The following is a 16,134-nucleotide window of genomic DNA, read 5'->3' on the forward strand; positions in this document are numbered from 1 at the left end:
TCAAAATAACCATACACACGTCATACTTGCCTCCTGTGTAGTCTACTCCTCAATCTCTTTCTCCTCTCCTGCATTCCATTTGTCCACTGTGATCAGTGGAATTCTCCTTCCTCCATTTTAAAAATGGCCATTACCCCATAACAGCTTCCTGGTCAGCACACTGTTAAACTGTAATATCGCCCACTTGAGCCATAGGGAAACATGGACATTACCTTGCACATTCAGTTGTAACTGACAGCTGCTGATATATAACTGGTATATTTCAGTTCTGACAAAATATTGTCAGAACTGGAAGGAATTGTTGTTAGAAGAAAATGGTGAGCTTCTGAGAGGAACTGACGGTGGGGTTAGTATGTAATATTCATTTGCAGCTACGTCATGTGTTTATTTTAAATAATTTTCCTCGCTTCAGGTACCCTTTAAAGGGATCTCTGTGATTGGCTCAGTGATCAAGAGCCAATGAAAACAGCTCCTGACCGATGAAAGGAACTGCGCCGGCAGGAGATGTGCAATTGCGTCCCATACACAGGAGCCGGCGGTGTTAAAACTATGCATCAGGCTTAGGAAGCCACAGGTGCAGTGTAGTTGTGGTGTCCCCAGCCAGTTAAAGGGAACTTAAAGTGAGAGGGATATGGAGGCCAACAAAATTATTTAAAGGAGACCTGAACTCTTGCACAGGACTAAAAAAAAAATCACAGAGAAAACCATCCCGTGTCCACCCTGTGTGTTTATAGAGCGAGCAAGTCTAATTTTCCCTTCTCAGCAAGTAATGAGCTAGTGTAATTTAAGCTCCCAGCTGTCTGCTGAGTTGAGAGCCAATATGTAAAAACAGGAGTTTAACCCTTTCTGTGCTCCCAGCAAACCAGGAAGTAACCACTCTGCAGAATCTCAGTAGGAGATGTAACAAGCTGCAACAAGGAAATGCTTTTCTGTAAAAGGTCATTATGCAGTTGCTTATCTTTTAGAGCAGAGATGAAGTTCTGAGTTCAGGTCTGCTTTAATTTTAAACAATACCAGTTTTCTGGCCGTCCTGCTGATCCTCTGCATTCAATACGTTTAGCCATAGACCCTGAACAAGGATCTGCAGATCAGGTGTTTCTGAATACAATTTGCAGCACCACACCGTGATCAGTGTTATAGACCCACAGGACTATCGCTGCATATGTGTTGCGATGATATTGTGTGACACGAGGCAAAGGACCCTTACACCAAGAGCTGGACTTCTGGAAAGGCCACAGACGTCTGGGCCTTGGGCAGCTGCAGCACAAGGAGGGACCTGGACATGAAAGAGGGGTTGCTACATATAAAAGAGGGGGCTAAAAATAGGGGGCAACACATGGGAAACCGAAACTGATCCTCAAGGTAGCTGTTTATGAAAGAAAGGGGCTGCTGTCAGCCCATGATGCCAAGTGAGGCAACTTCCTCAGGCGGCAGAAGTCTGGGGACAGCACCAGGCAGAAGTGCCTGGCCAATCTATACTGGGGGTAACTATACCTAGCTACCAATACTGGGGGCACTTATACCTGGCTACCTACCTATACTGAGGGTGTTTATTGGGGCTATAACGTGCTGTGCGATCATTATAATTCGGGAAGGGTGGGGGGCGCATCCTCACAAGTTTGCCTCAGGCAGCAAGAAGTCTAGAACTGGCCCTGGCTGCTGTACATGGATGTTACATGTGGAGGGGGCTGCACATGGAATGGGAGGGGCTGCTGTACATGGATGCTACACATGGAAGAGGGGGCTGTACATGGAATGGGAGGGGCTGCTGTACATGGATGTTACACGTGGAGGGGGCTGCACATGGAATGGGAGGGGCTGCTGTACATGGATGTTACACGTGGAGGGGGCTGCACATGGAATGGGAGGGGCTGCTGTACATGGATGCTACACATGGAAGAGGGGGCTGTACATGGAATGGGAGGGGCTGCTGTACATGGATGCTACACATGGAAGAAGGGGCTGCACATGGAATGGGAGGGGCTGCTGTACATGGATGCAACACATGGAAGAAGGGACTGCACATGGACTGGGAGGGGCTGCTGTACATGGATGCTACACATGGAAGAGGGGGCTGCACATGGAATGGGAGGGGCTGCTGTACATGGATGTTACACATGGAAGAGGGGCTGCACATGGAATGGGAGGGGCTGCTGTACATGGATGTTACACATGGAAGAGGGGGCTGCACATGGAATGGGAGGGGCTGCTGTACATGGATGATACACATGGGAGAGGGGGCTGCACATGGAATGGGAGGGGCTGCTGTACATGGATGTCACACATGGAAGAGGGGGCTGCACATAGAATGGGAGGGGCTGCTGTACATGGATGTTACACATGGAAGAGGGGGCTGCACATGGAATGGGAGGGGCTGCTGTACATGGATGTTACACGTGGAGGAGGGGACTGCAGATGGAATGGGAGAGGCTGCTGTACATGGATGTTACACATGGCGGGAGAGGGGGCTGCACATGAAAGAGGGGGGCACTGCTGCACCCCACATCTGCAGGCACCGACAGCTCAGTAAGTGGAGTACTATAATGTGATAATAGCCAACAAGAAGCTTCTACACCAACACCTGCACAAGCTTTGCAGACAACAAAATGCTGATCACATGGCCTGCGTGCCTGTTTCCAACACTCCTTTAGGTAAGCTCACTGGGCGTGTTCTTGAAGAGCTACCCGCCCCCCATCCTTGACAACAGATCTGTTGCATCACCTATCTGGGTGTACCAGGGTCGGTGAGGGGAAGTAAGCCTAGTTTAGGCTCCTCCCTCTGCAGGAGTATATGTAATGCTGGGAATACATGGCTCCATTTTGAGCCATTAAGATAGCTCGATGGATAATTTCCGACATGTCCGATCTCCCGCCTGATTGTTTAGCTGCTCGATTCCGGATTGAAGTGAATGGAAAAAGATAAGAAAAACAAGTGGAAGATAAGAGAATTGACTGCGGAATCGAGCGGCGAAACGATTCATCGAAGACGCCCTCCTCTTCCATGGCGGCGCCTGTCTAGCCCTCCAGCCTCCCCCTGCCTCAGGATCCTTCTTCTCCTCTGAGCCTAGGCAACCCTGATACAGTAAGAGGCCGCTGGGCAATCTTACATTACCAGGCAACTTGTACGCTGCACACAGCATCTGCTCTTATGCTTTCTTGAACTTTGCAGCACAACTGGCTGATACTAACCAAGCCTACCCTGTGTGCTCTCTGCATCATATACTACTACGCATGTGGCTACGCCTTGCTTGATCAGCTGCTGACATATGAACCACGACACAATTGAAGTAACGCTTTTTATGCTGTTTGATGCAATGAAGAGACCTGTGTGAGTGTCTGTGTTGCAGGTCAACTGGCTACACTATACAATTGAATGGACTGCATTTTGGAATCTGCTGAGTACGCCTTGCAGGCGGTGTTTGAAGTGAACTTTTCGCAATCCCCAATTCAATTACAGTCATACCATTCATTTTCTACACTTGACAGTGATTGAGATCAAGTGACATGCACTCTGGGTGAGGAGCCGAGGCTCAGCAATACTTAGTGCTTCCACCATTTGGTTCTGGAGTTCTAAAGCTATTTGTGGATCTTGTCATTACCCTGCATGCGTCAGGTTGGACTATTTGTTGATGTTAGGCTGCGCAGCGATATTACAGATCCATGTGCACATGAGCATCAGCCATTTGGGTGGGAGTAGTGGGTATTGAGCTGGGGACAACTGGGGTTGGGGGTAGTGGGTGTGGGGTGGACTGGACAGCTGACTGTCATGTGTTTTATGTAAAAACCTTTTGCAAGTGTTAAATAAAGTTTTGTATTTCCTATCAGGCCGCATTTGTAACCTATCAGGCCGCACCCCTCCTATATTTCATCTCGAAGTTTTTCTCGAAATGATTGAGCGGGAGAATCTGTAGAGAGGTCTGTAGAGATGGAAATGACATAGAAACATCTGATTGGCCCAATTCCAAACTGCATACAATCTGCACTGGCATGTAAACTAGAATTCGCATTTCATTGGTCATATACAGTATACCTCATTCATTTCTATGTCGTCTGCTACAGAAACCTGCATATGAGGCTTCCCTAGTTGTAAGATAACCCAGGTGTGAGCTGCACATGTCTCCAGTTCTCCAGCCTCTGCAAGTTTCTCAGACAGGAAGTAGGACTGGCTGCATTATTACATCACAGAGTCATACAGTATGTGACATCAGTCAGTAAGCAGATCTTACCCGAGTACAGCAGAGTTTGGCCGCAGCAACGCCACACGCCGCAGGACCTGCAGACAGGAGAGGAACTCGTCATTCCAACAAGTCACAAACATTTCCAGGTACAAAATACACTTCAGACCTGCCTCCAATTCAGCAAACTTTATTTCCACCTGTAGCTAAAAAGGAGTAACATTGCTACAATCGTAGCTACCGTATTTCCCCGAAAATAAGACAGTGTCTAATATGAATTTTTGCTCTAAAAGAGGTGCTAAGGCTTATTTTCAGGGGATGTCTTATATTTCTATTAGGAAGTGTCTCTCAGCAGAACATTTCCTGTTCCTGTGTAGTGTGATGTTCATGGATTTGAAAGTATGCTACTGTACTGATCAGGCACCTGTCCTGTCATCCCTGCACACTGCTGATAACCTTGCTGTGTGCTGCGATGACAGGATCAGTGCCCGATTGGCACTGCACCACTGTGTCCCCCCTTACTGGCTGCCTCTTCCTCCTCTTTAACTTCCGCTAGGGCTTATTTTCGGGTAGGGCTTATATTTCAAGCAAGCTCAAAATTCCAGCTAGGGCTTATTTTCAGGGTAGGTCTTATTTTCAGGGAAAGAGGGTAGGAAAAGAGGAAACAAGTGCACAGGTGCTTGCCTCACAGGCTGAATGGAGTGCTCAGGCCAAAAAGAAGCAGCTTCAGCAGATCAATAGAGAGGACAGCAGGCCGGGCACATCCATATAAAATGCCAATTCATTCCAAAAATTAAAAAAAAAATCATCACCACGTCCATAGCACAATCAGCACATGGAAAGGGAGTGACAAGCAGTACAAATGGTCGACAGCTGTTTCACACCTCTAACTAAGGTGCTTCATCAAGACAATGACTGACTGAGCCCCCCAATTGTATTCCCTTAAAGGGGAACTGAATAGAGAGGTATATGGAGGCTGTCATGTTTATTTCCTTTTAAGCAATACCAGTTGCCTGGCAGCCCTGCTGATCCTCTGCCTCTAATACTATTAGCCATAGCCCCTGAACAAGCATGCAGCAGATCAGGTGTTTCAGTGATTCAGACTTATAAGTCTGATCTGACAAGACTAGCTGCATGCTTGTTTCTGGTTTTAATCAGATACTACTGCAGAGAAATAGACCAGCAGGGCTGCCAGGCAACTGGTATTGATTAAAAGGAAATAAACATGACAGCCTCCATATACCTCTCTCTTCAGTTCCCCTTTAAATAGTGTTGGTCACTTACTCTAAAGTCGGCCTGCTGGGCCAACTTTAGAGTAAGTGAGTGGGCCGAATTTGGAGTAAGTGACAAACACTATTTAAGGGAATACAATTGGGGGGCTCATTGTCCTGATGAAACGCCTCATTTAGAGGTGCGAAACAGCTGTCGACCATTTGTACGGCTTGTCACTTCCTTTCCATGTGCTGATTGTGCTATGGACGTTGTGATGATTTTTTAACTTTTTGGAATTAATTGGCGTTGTATATAGATGTGCCCGGCCTGCTGTCCTCTCTATCGATCTAACATTGCTACAATCGGATTATAACCTCGGGTCAAAAGTCAAATACTTACCGAAGTAAAGGGAAGTCTCTAGATCCTGCAGAGGTTTCCCATGCCGTCCTCAAGTACCCTGTCACCAAGCGTGGACCCCCCAAAGGAATCCGACAAGCTCTTTAAGCAAGCACACGGCTGCACTGTACCTACATAGTAAGCCAGAGCCGGATTATGCACAAGGCACTTTGGGCAGATGCCTAGGGGCTTGGCTGGCACCTTTAGGGCTGGTTCACACGGACGGCTGCCCCACGTTTACCGCCAGCATCCGGGACTCATCGTTAAATGCTTCTATGCAAGTGAATGGGAGCGTTTGTACCAGGCTTTTACCAGCGTTTACGTGAACGCGGCATTCCGAACCTGATTTTCCCTGTCATTTGAGGTGACCCTGGATGATACATGTAGCGTCCAGGGTCGTTTAACAGTGTAGCCCTGTGGGGACGAAAAACCCAGCCATGAAAGCCCGCCGTAAGCCCGAACGCCACATCGCCGAGCAAGACGCCCGAGGGACGTCTGTGTGAACCGGCCCTTACGGACTAACCTACCGCATCTTACCTTACCAAAGAAGCCAGATGACCAACAGTGGGGCCCAAATTTGGCATTTGCCTAGGACCCCATTTCAAATACATTTTTTTCTGGCCAGAGACGTTCATACATAAGCAGATAAGCCTGGCTGCGTTTGTGCATGAAAAGGAACATGGTCGCTGTGTACAGGAGGGGTCTGGGCAGCGGCGGAGGAGGCGTGGGAAGCCTCTGGGGGATCAAGAGGCCTCCCTCTCCTTAAAGAGGAACTTCAGCCTAAACAAACATACTGTCATTAAGTTACATTAGTTATGTTAATTAAAATAGATAGGTAATATAATCTCTTACCCACCCTGTTTTAAAAGAACAGGCAAATGTTTGATTTCATGAGGGCAGCCATCTTTTTGGTTGAAATGAGGTGACAGGGAGCATGACACAGTTCCAACTGTCCTGTGTGCTGATCACCCCTCCCAGTTCCTAGGCAATGTGAATAACAACATAGGAAATCCCATCAAGCTTTGCACAGCATCAGGTAAAAAAAGCCTGGGCAGTTTTCTTTGATGGGTGGAGCTTAGCTAAAAATGCAGCTAAAAATGATGCTTTGGTAAGAAAAACAAAGTTCTGATGCTGTGAAACTGTTAAAGAAACACCAAGCCTTTTCAGTGCTGCTGAGTAGATTTTTAGTCCGGAGGTTCACTTTAAAGAGGAACTTTAACCGAAGCTTGAGCTTCATTTCAATCAGCAGCTGATACCGCCTTTCCCATGAGAAATCTTTACCTTTTCTCAAATAGATCATCCGGGGAGTTTGTATGGCTGATATTGTGGTGAAATCCCTCCCACAGTGTGATGTCATGGCCATGGTCCTTACAGTTTACTGTCTGTGAACCTTGTTGCATTGTAGGAAATCACAGCTATCTCCAACTACCAAGCCAGCAGCATCTCCCTCTGTGCATAGAACTCTCAGTAACAAACATTCCATACAGATCACCTGGCAGAACTAAAGATGTCACCATCAGTGATAAATTTCAGAATAAAACGGCCGTTTTGTAACGCGGCTTGCTGCACTTATGTGCACCACCTATGCGGCATTCTGAGTGTGGCGGTCATGCACTGCAGGTGTTAACAGTGAAGCTTATTTTTCATTGTCTGTATGCTTCACTGTACTTGACTGTGTAGGACACAATGCACAGATAATGTGTGGACCTGTTTTCCCAATCAGTTGCATTCCTGATGTCACAGGGAATGCAACACACACCCACTGTGCATGTAGCCTAAGCCCAAAGCAGGCTAGCACGGGTAAAGCATCCACTATTTATCGGGTGCCCAAATTACGCCTTAATGCTGAGATTTCAATAGGATGCATGGCAGCTTCGAGAAATTCGTTTTTTTTTTTTCTTGTGGCATGGTTGTCAGCAATTGGCAGTGCGGGTTAAAGTGAACCTCCGGACTAAAAATCGACTCAGCAGCACTGAAAAGCAGTGCTGGGCCGAAATTACGCATGAGTGTAATTACGCATCGTAATTCAATGTAAATTTACGCGTAAGCGTTACGCGTAACTTACGGTTTTACGCGTAATTATTTACGCGTAAGACCGTAAGTGGTATCGTAATTACACTGTCTACCGTAATTGCTAGGCATGCGTAATTTTACGAACACTTACGCGTAATTTTACGCGTAATTACTAACGTAAAATCTCCCATTTTCTAAGAGTAGCCAATCAGTCAACATCCTAAGCAACCAATAGTATCTTCTCCCGCCCTTCAGTATAAGCGTACGTTTTGACGCATACGAATGATATGCACGCAATAACTGTCACATTGACGGCTATTGCGTACATATCGTCCGCATGCGTCAAAAAATACGCATTAATGGGTATTACGGCACTACGCGTAACATCATAGTGTAAGCGCCTTCATTACGGTATCCTTACGCGTAATTGCGTAAGTTTACGTGTAATTACAGTGATGTACCGTAGATAATTTCCTACGCCGTAACCGTAATTGCGTAATAGCGTAAAATTACGCGTAATGATCCGTAAGCGTAGATTTTTCCATTACGAGCAGCACTGCTGAAAAGGCCTGGTGTTTCTTTAACAGTTTCACAGCATCAGAACTTTGTTTCTCTTATACAAACCTCATTTTTAGCTGCACAGAAGAAAACTGCCCGGGCTTTTTTCCCCTGATGCTGTGCAAAGCATGATGGGATTTCTGATGTTGTTGCTCTCGTTCTGCTGTTTTGGTGCAAGTTTTTTTTTACATTTTAATTTTGAGATTTGAAGCCTAGCGTGTGCAGCTGGGAGGGGTTATCAGGACACAGGACAGTTGGAACTGTCTCTCCTGCTCCTTGTCACCTCCTTTCAACCAAAAAGATGGCTGCCCTCATGACAAAGATGCAGCCCCCATAAATCACAAACATTTGCCTGTTGTTTTAAAACAGGTTGGGTAAAAAATTATATTACCTATCTATTCTAATTAACATAACTAATGTAACTTAATGACAGTATGTTTGTTTAGGCTGAAGTTCCCCTTTAAGGTTAGGCGTGTGTGGGGGGGGGGGGGGGGGGGGCTGGTTAGGGTTGAGGTGACCACATAGAATGTTTTTAAATATCTTTTCATTTCAAAAATTCCAATCAATTTTTCTGACTGATTGTAACATTTAAAAAATCTGACCAATGTACCACACACGTGTGATCAATTTTTCCCCAATTATGAAAAAGATTATTGAAAACTTGCCTCTGTACATCAAGTAATTGACAATTTGCCACACACCATACAATTTTGATATAAATTGATAAGAAAAATCCAACACGCCTGATCTTTTATCGAAAAAAAATGGGAAAATCAGATTTCTCGAACAATGAAAAAAAAAAAGGTTTAAATTTTCTGAACCAACCGATCGTAATTATTGAATTGGTGTAAAATTGAATATTTTATGTGTATGGTGTATGGTCACTAGTGTTGGGCGAACAGTGTTCACCACTGTTCGGGTTTTGCAGAACATCACCCTGTTCGGGTGATGTTCGGGTTCGGCCGAACACCTGATGGTGTTCGGCCAAACTGTTCGGCCATATGGCCGAACTAAGAGCGCATGGCCGAACGTTACCCGAACGTTCGGCTAGCGCTGTGATTGGCAGAACGGGTCACGTGTAGTGTTGGGCGAACATCTAGATGTTCGGGTTCGGGCCGAACATGGCCGAACTCCGAACATAATGGAAGTCAATGGGGACCCGAACTTTCGTGCTTTGTAAAGCCTCCTTATATGCTACATACCCCAAATTTACAGGGTATGTGCACCTTGGGAGTGGGTACAAGAGGGAAAAAAATTTAGCAAAAAGAGCTTATAGTTTTTGAGAAAATCGATTTTAAAGTTTCAAAGGGAAAACTGTCTTTTAAATGCGGGAAATGTCTGTTTTCTTTGCACAGGTAACATGCTTTTTGTCGGCATGCAGTCATAAATGTAATACATATAAGAGGTTCGAGAAAAAAGGGACCGGTAACGCTAACCCAGCAGCAGCACACGTGATGGAACAGGAGGAGGGTGGCGCAGGAGGAGAAGGCCACGCTTTGAGACACAACAACCCAGGCCTTGCATGAGGACAAGAAGCGTGCGGATAGCAATTTGCATTTTGTCGCCATGCAGTCATAAATGTAATACAGATGAGAGGTTCATTAAACAGGGACCGGAAACGCTAACCCATCACAGATGTTCATTGTTCATGTTACTTGGTTGGGGTCCGGGAGTGTTGCGTAGTCGTTTCCAATCCAGGATTGATTCATTTTAATTTGAGTCAGACGGTCTGCATTTTCTGTGGAGAGGCGGATACGCCGCCGATCTGTGACGATGCCTCCGGCAGCACTGAAACAGCGTTCCGACATAACGCTGGCTGCCGGGCAAGCCAGCACCTCTATTGCGTACATTGCCAGTTTGTGCCAGGTGTCTAGCTTCGATACCCGTGCAGATGGATTGTTCAACACAGCTACGCCATCTGACATGTAGTCCTTGACCATCTTCTCCAGGCGATCGGTGTTGGAGGTGGATCTGCACGCTTGCTGTTCTGTGTGCTGCTGCATGGGTGTCAGAAAATTTTCCCACTCCAAGGACACTGCCGATACCATTCCCTTTTGGGCACTAGCTGCGGCTTGTGTTGTTTGCTGCCCTCCTGGTCGTCCTGGGTTTGCGGAAGTCAGTCTGTCGGCGTACAACTGGCTAGAGGAGGGAGAGGATGTCAATCTCCTCTCTAAAGTCTCCACAAGGGCCTGCTGGTATTCTTCCATTTTGACCTGTCTGGCTCTTTCTTCAAGCAGTTTTGGAACATTGTGTTTGTACCGTGGATCTAGAAGGGTATAAACCCAGTAATTGGTGTTGTCCAGAATGCGCACAATGCGTGGGTCGCGTTCAATGCAGTCCTAGGCCGAAGAGGTCATAGCCTAGGGTCACAAAACCTGTTTATTTGGGCTATTTCAATGGTGGCGAGTCTGACGTACATAAATCGCAGCAATGGCCGTTAGCAACGTCTGAATCTCACGAAATGTCTCATGCAGGTAGAAGACATATTGTTAGACTTGGGCTCTAAAGATGGGTTCCCTACATCTCTGCAAACCAGAGTTACAGGGCTCCAAATTTGGTAAAATCCCCCATAGGCTTTCATTGGGCCTCCTATTTACAGTTCCAAAATCTCACATCTGTTCAAAGGGCAATGGCTCAGCAATACCAAATTTTCTAGCATTGTAGGGACCCTTAGGGGGATCATGACTGGTGAGTTTTTCCACTGCTGAGCCATTGCCCTTTGAAATGGTGTGAGATTTTGGAACGGTAAATAGGAGGCCCAATGAAAGCCTATGGGGGATTTTACCAATTTTGGACCCCTGTAACTCTGGTTTGCAGAGATGTAGGGACCCCATCTTTGGAATCCAAGTCTAACAATATGTCTTCTACCTGCATGAGACATTTCGTGAGATTCAGACGTTGCTAACGGCCATGGCTGAGATTTATGTACGCCACCATCACTACCATTGAAATAGCCCAAATAAACAGGTTTTTGTGACCCTAGGCTATGACCTCTTCGGCCTAGGGGCCCGAAACTCACCAGTCATGTTCCCCCTAAGGGTCCCTACAATGCTAGAAAATTTGGTACTGCTGAGCCATTGCCCTTTGAAAAGATGTGAGATTTTGGAAAGTGAAATAGGGAGGCAATGAAATCCTATGGGGGATTTTACCAATTTTGGACCCCTGTAACTCTGGTTTGCAGAGATGTAGGGACCCCATCTTTGGAATCCAAGTCTAACAATATGTCTTCTACCGGCATGAGACATTTCGTGAGATTCAGACTTTGCTAACGGCCATGGCTGAGATTTATGTACGCCACCATCACTACCATTGAAATAGCCCAAATAAACAGGTTTTTGTGACCCTAGGCTATGACCTCTTCGGCCTAGGGGCCCGAAACTCACCAGTCATGTTCCCCCTAAGGGTCCCTACAATGCTAGAAAATTTGGTACTGCTGAGCCATTGCCCTTTGAAAAGATGTGAGATTTTGGAAAGTGAAATAGGGAGGCAATGAAATCCTATGGGGTATTTTACCAATTTTGGACCCCTGTAACTCTGGTTTGCAGATATGTAGGGACCCCATCTTTGGAATCCAAGTCTAACAATATGTCTTCTACCTGCATGAGACATTTCGTGAGATTCAGACTTTGCTAACGGCCATTGCTGAGATTTATGTACGCCACCATCACTACCATTGAAATATCCCAAATAAACAGGTTTTTGTGACCCTAGGCTATGACCTCTTCGGCCTAGGGGCCCGAAACTCACCAGTCATGTTCCCCCTAAGGGTCCCTACAATGCTAGAAAATTTGGTACTGCTGAGCCATTGCCCTTTGAAAAGATGTGAGATTTTGGAAAGTGAAATAGGGAGGCAATGAAATCCTATGGGGGATTTTACCAATTTTGGACCCCTGTAACTCTGGTTTGCAGAGATGTAGGGACCCCATCTTTGAAATCCAAGTCTAACAATATGTCTTCTACCTGCATGAGACATTTCGTGAGATTCAGACTTTGCTAACGGCCATTGCTGAGATTTATGTACGCCACCATCACTACCATTGAAATATCCCAAATAAACAGGTTTTTGTGACCCTAGGCTATGACCTCTTTGGCCTAGGGGCCCGAAACTCACCAGTCATGTTCCCCCTAAGGGTCCCTACAATGCTAGAAAATTTGGTACTGCTGAGCCATTGCCCTTTGAAAAGATGTGAGATTTTGGAAAGTGAAATAGGGAGGCAATGAAATCCTATGGGGGATTTTACCAATTTTGGACCCCTGTAACTCTGGTTTGCAGAGATGTAGGGACCCCATCTTTGGAATCCAAGTCTAACAATATGTCTTCTACCTGCATGAGACATTTCGTGAGATTCAGACTTTGCTAACGGCCATTGCTGCGATTTATGTACGTCACCATCACTACCATTGAAATAGCCCAAATAAACAGGTTTTTGTGACCCTAGGCTATGACCTCTTTGGCCTAGGGGCCCGAAACTCACCAGTCATGTTCCCCCTAAGGGTCCCTACAATGCTAGAAAATTTGCCACTGCTGAGTAATTGCCCTTTGAAAAGATGTGAGATTTTGGAACTGTAAATAGGAGGCCCAATGAAAGCCTATGGGGGATTTTACCAAATTTTGAGCCCTGTAACTCTGGTTTGCAGGGATGTAGGGAACCCATCTTTGGAGCCCAAGTCTAACAATATGTCTTCTACCTGCATGAGACATTTCGTGAGATTCAGACGTTGCTAACGGCCATTGCTGCGATTTATGTACGTCAGACTCGCCACCATTGAAATTGCCCAAATAAACAGGTTTTGTGACCCTAGGCTATGACCTCTTCGGCCTAGGACTGCATTGAACGCGACCCACGCATTGTGCGCATTCTGGACAACACCAATTACTGGGTTTATACCCTTCTGGATCCACGGTACAAACACAATGTTCCAAAACTGCTTGAAGAAAGAGCCAGACAGGTCAAAATGGAAGAATACCAGCAGGCCCTTGTGGAGACTTTAGAGAGGAGATTGACATCCTCCCCCTCCTCTAGCCAGTTGTACGCCGACAGACTGACTTCCGCAAACCCAGGACTACCAGGAGGGCAGCAAACAACACAAGCCGCAGCTAGTGCCCAAAAGGGAATGGTATCGGCAGTGTCCTTGGAGTGGGAAAATTTTCTGACACCCATGCAGCAGCACACAGAACAGCAAGCGTGCAGATCCACCTCCAACACCGATCGCCTGGAGAAGATGGTCAAGGACTACATGTCAGATGGCGTAGCTGTGTTGAACAATCCATCTGCACCCTTCAACTATTGGGTATCGAAACTAGACACCTGGCACAAACTGGCAATGTACGCAATAGAGGTGCTGGCTTGCCCGGCAGCCAGCGTTATGTCGGAACGCTGTTTCAGTGCTGCCGGAGGCATCGTCACAGATCGGCGGCGTATCCGCCTCTCCACAGAAAATGCAGACCGTCTGACTCAAATTAAAATGAATCAATCCTGGATTGGAAACGACTACGCAACACTCCCGGACCCCAACCAAGTAACATGAACAATGAACATCTGTGATGGGTTAGCGTTTCCGGTCCCTGTTTATTGAACCTCTCATCTGTATTACATTTATGACTGCATGGCGACAAAATGCAAATTGCTATATCCGCACGCTTCTTGTCCTCATGCAAGGCCTGGGTTGTTGTGTCTCAAAGCGTGGCCTTCTCCTCCTGCGCCACCCTCCTCCTGTTCCATCACGTGTGCTCAGGGCCGGGCCGAGGCATAGGCTGGAGAGGCTCCAGCCTCAGGGCGCAGTGTAGGAGGGGGCGCAGAATTCATTCAGCTGTCATTCCTAATTGTGTATGAAGCAGAAAGAAATAATACAAGGGGATACATGGCAGTGACTGCAAGCCAGATAACTAGATATTAAGGTGTTGGGGAGGTTGTGGGCCCTGTGGCGCCTCTTAGTCTAATAGCAATCAGTGTGTGAATGCTGGGGTGGGAGGGATGGAGGGGCGCATTTTGGTGTCTCAGCCTTGGGTGCTGGAGGACCTTGTCCCGACTCTGCGTGTGCTGCTGCTGGGTTAGCGTTACCGGTCCCTTTTCCTGGAACCTCTTATATGTATTACATTTATGACTGCATGCCGACAAAAAGCATGTTACCTGTGCAAAGAAAACAGACATTTCCCGCATTTAAAAGACAGTTTTCCCTTTGAAACTTTAAAATCGATTTTCTCAAAAACTATAAGCTCTTTTTGCTAGATTTTTTTCCTCTTGTACCCACTCCCAAGGTGCACATACCCTGTAAATTTGGGGTATGTAGCATGTAAGGAGGCTTTACAAAGCACAAAAGTTCGGGTCCCCATTGACTTCCATTATGTTCGGAGTTCGGGTCGAACACCCGAACATCGCGGCCATGTTCGGCCTGTTCGGCCCGAACCCGAACATCTAGATGTTCGCCCAACACTAATGGTCACTTTAAGGCTTCAAGTAGGGAGTTTGTGCAGGCGTATATGGGTCAGGTGTTAGGAAAAGTGTTTGTGCAGGGTGGGGTGGGGGGTGTTAAGTTAGTTAGGGTGTTTGGGCAGGGGGGATAGGGTTATGCATCAGGTAGATAGTTTGTGTGTGTGTGTGTGTGTGTGTGTGTGGGGGGGGGGGTTAGGGTTAGGCATCAGAGAGAGGGTTGTGTGTGAAAGTATGCTTAGGTGTAATACTTATATTTTACACTTTAATAGTAAAATATCTGTATTAAACACCGATATTTTACTATCGATTTCACTGGGTGCCCAAATCTCCATGCGCCTTTTTTTCGATAGACGCGCCTAAGCCAGCCTTCGATAATACAGGCCAGGTTCCCTCGACTCCCTTCTGCTCTCCTGCAATCTCCTGACCAGTAAATCAAGTCCGTGATGTCACATCTGCGACGTGATGTCACAGTCTGCCATCTTGTTTCTGTTTTGACCAGGAACATTTACAGCGAACTCTCCGCTCTCCTCCGGGAATAATTCTCCCATGAACATTTCCCTCGCCATCCCAGATCAGATATTTCCCCCTCAGCCGTCTGTAAAATTAATCCGCCGGTAGCACCGCCGTGCCCCAGCCTCAGCTAAAATATTTATTTCAGAACAAATATGGAAGAGCAGATGTTAAATACTCTATAAAAATCCTATTCTATACACAAATGGAGTGAGAAAGGATCTAATGCTTTGTGAGAGTGGCCACGAGATGTTCCAATCCCAGCCTCCATCTGTCATCTCACCCTCAACTGTGCCGAAATTAAATGAATCCACATAATGGAAGATTTTCTTCATCACAGCTTACAAGATCTAGTCTAGAAACAAATTAAAATATTCTGCCGTAATTACATTTTTCCCTTTGGTCTGGGTGCTTGTGAGTGAGAGCTGCTGACGTATCAGGTGGATGGGAGATAATTCCCGGCCTTCCACGGATGGGCTGAGATAGAGCTGGGGAGATGGCTCCGCTCCGCAGATAATAATAACCAGGCAGCGGGGGGTCCGTCCGCACGCCGACACCCGCATACCCAGATGTCCGCTCACTGCAGATTAACCAACCAAATAAAATACATCTTCCAAATCTGCTGTCCGTTGAAAGGAAAACTAGTGTTAAAATACGTACACACATGCGATAATTGTTGGCTGAAACGACCCATAACGCTCGCTTTGGTTGCCGATTGTTTGCACAGCTAGAGTGTGTACAGCGGCCGACTGACGTCACTTAAACGGATATTTAAAGAGAAACTCCGACCAAGAATTGAACTGTATCCCAATCAGTAGCTGATACCCCCTTTTACAT

At 46.5% G+C, this 16,134-nt stretch overlaps 1 protein-coding gene across 10 annotated transcripts in view; it reads right to left on the reverse strand.

Annotated features, from left to right (window-relative positions):
* Positions 1 to 16,134, reverse strand: part of ZFHX3 (zinc finger homeobox 3) — a 1,434,500-nt gene that overhangs the window by 213,312 nt on the left and 1,205,054 nt on the right. For all 10 annotated transcript variants that reach the window (XM_068259585.1, XM_068259586.1, XM_068259596.1 and 7 more), the window contains one exon: positions 4,226 to 4,272. The gene's annotated coding sequence lies outside the window, so the exon portion shown is untranslated. The remainder of the gene's footprint in view (positions 1 to 4,225; positions 4,273 to 16,134) is intronic.

Source organism: Hyperolius riggenbachi, chromosome 11 (assembly GCF_040937935.1).
Source record: "Hyperolius riggenbachi isolate aHypRig1 chromosome 11, aHypRig1.pri, whole genome shotgun sequence".
NCBI lineage: Eukaryota > Metazoa > Chordata > Amphibia > Anura > Hyperoliidae > Hyperolius > Hyperolius riggenbachi.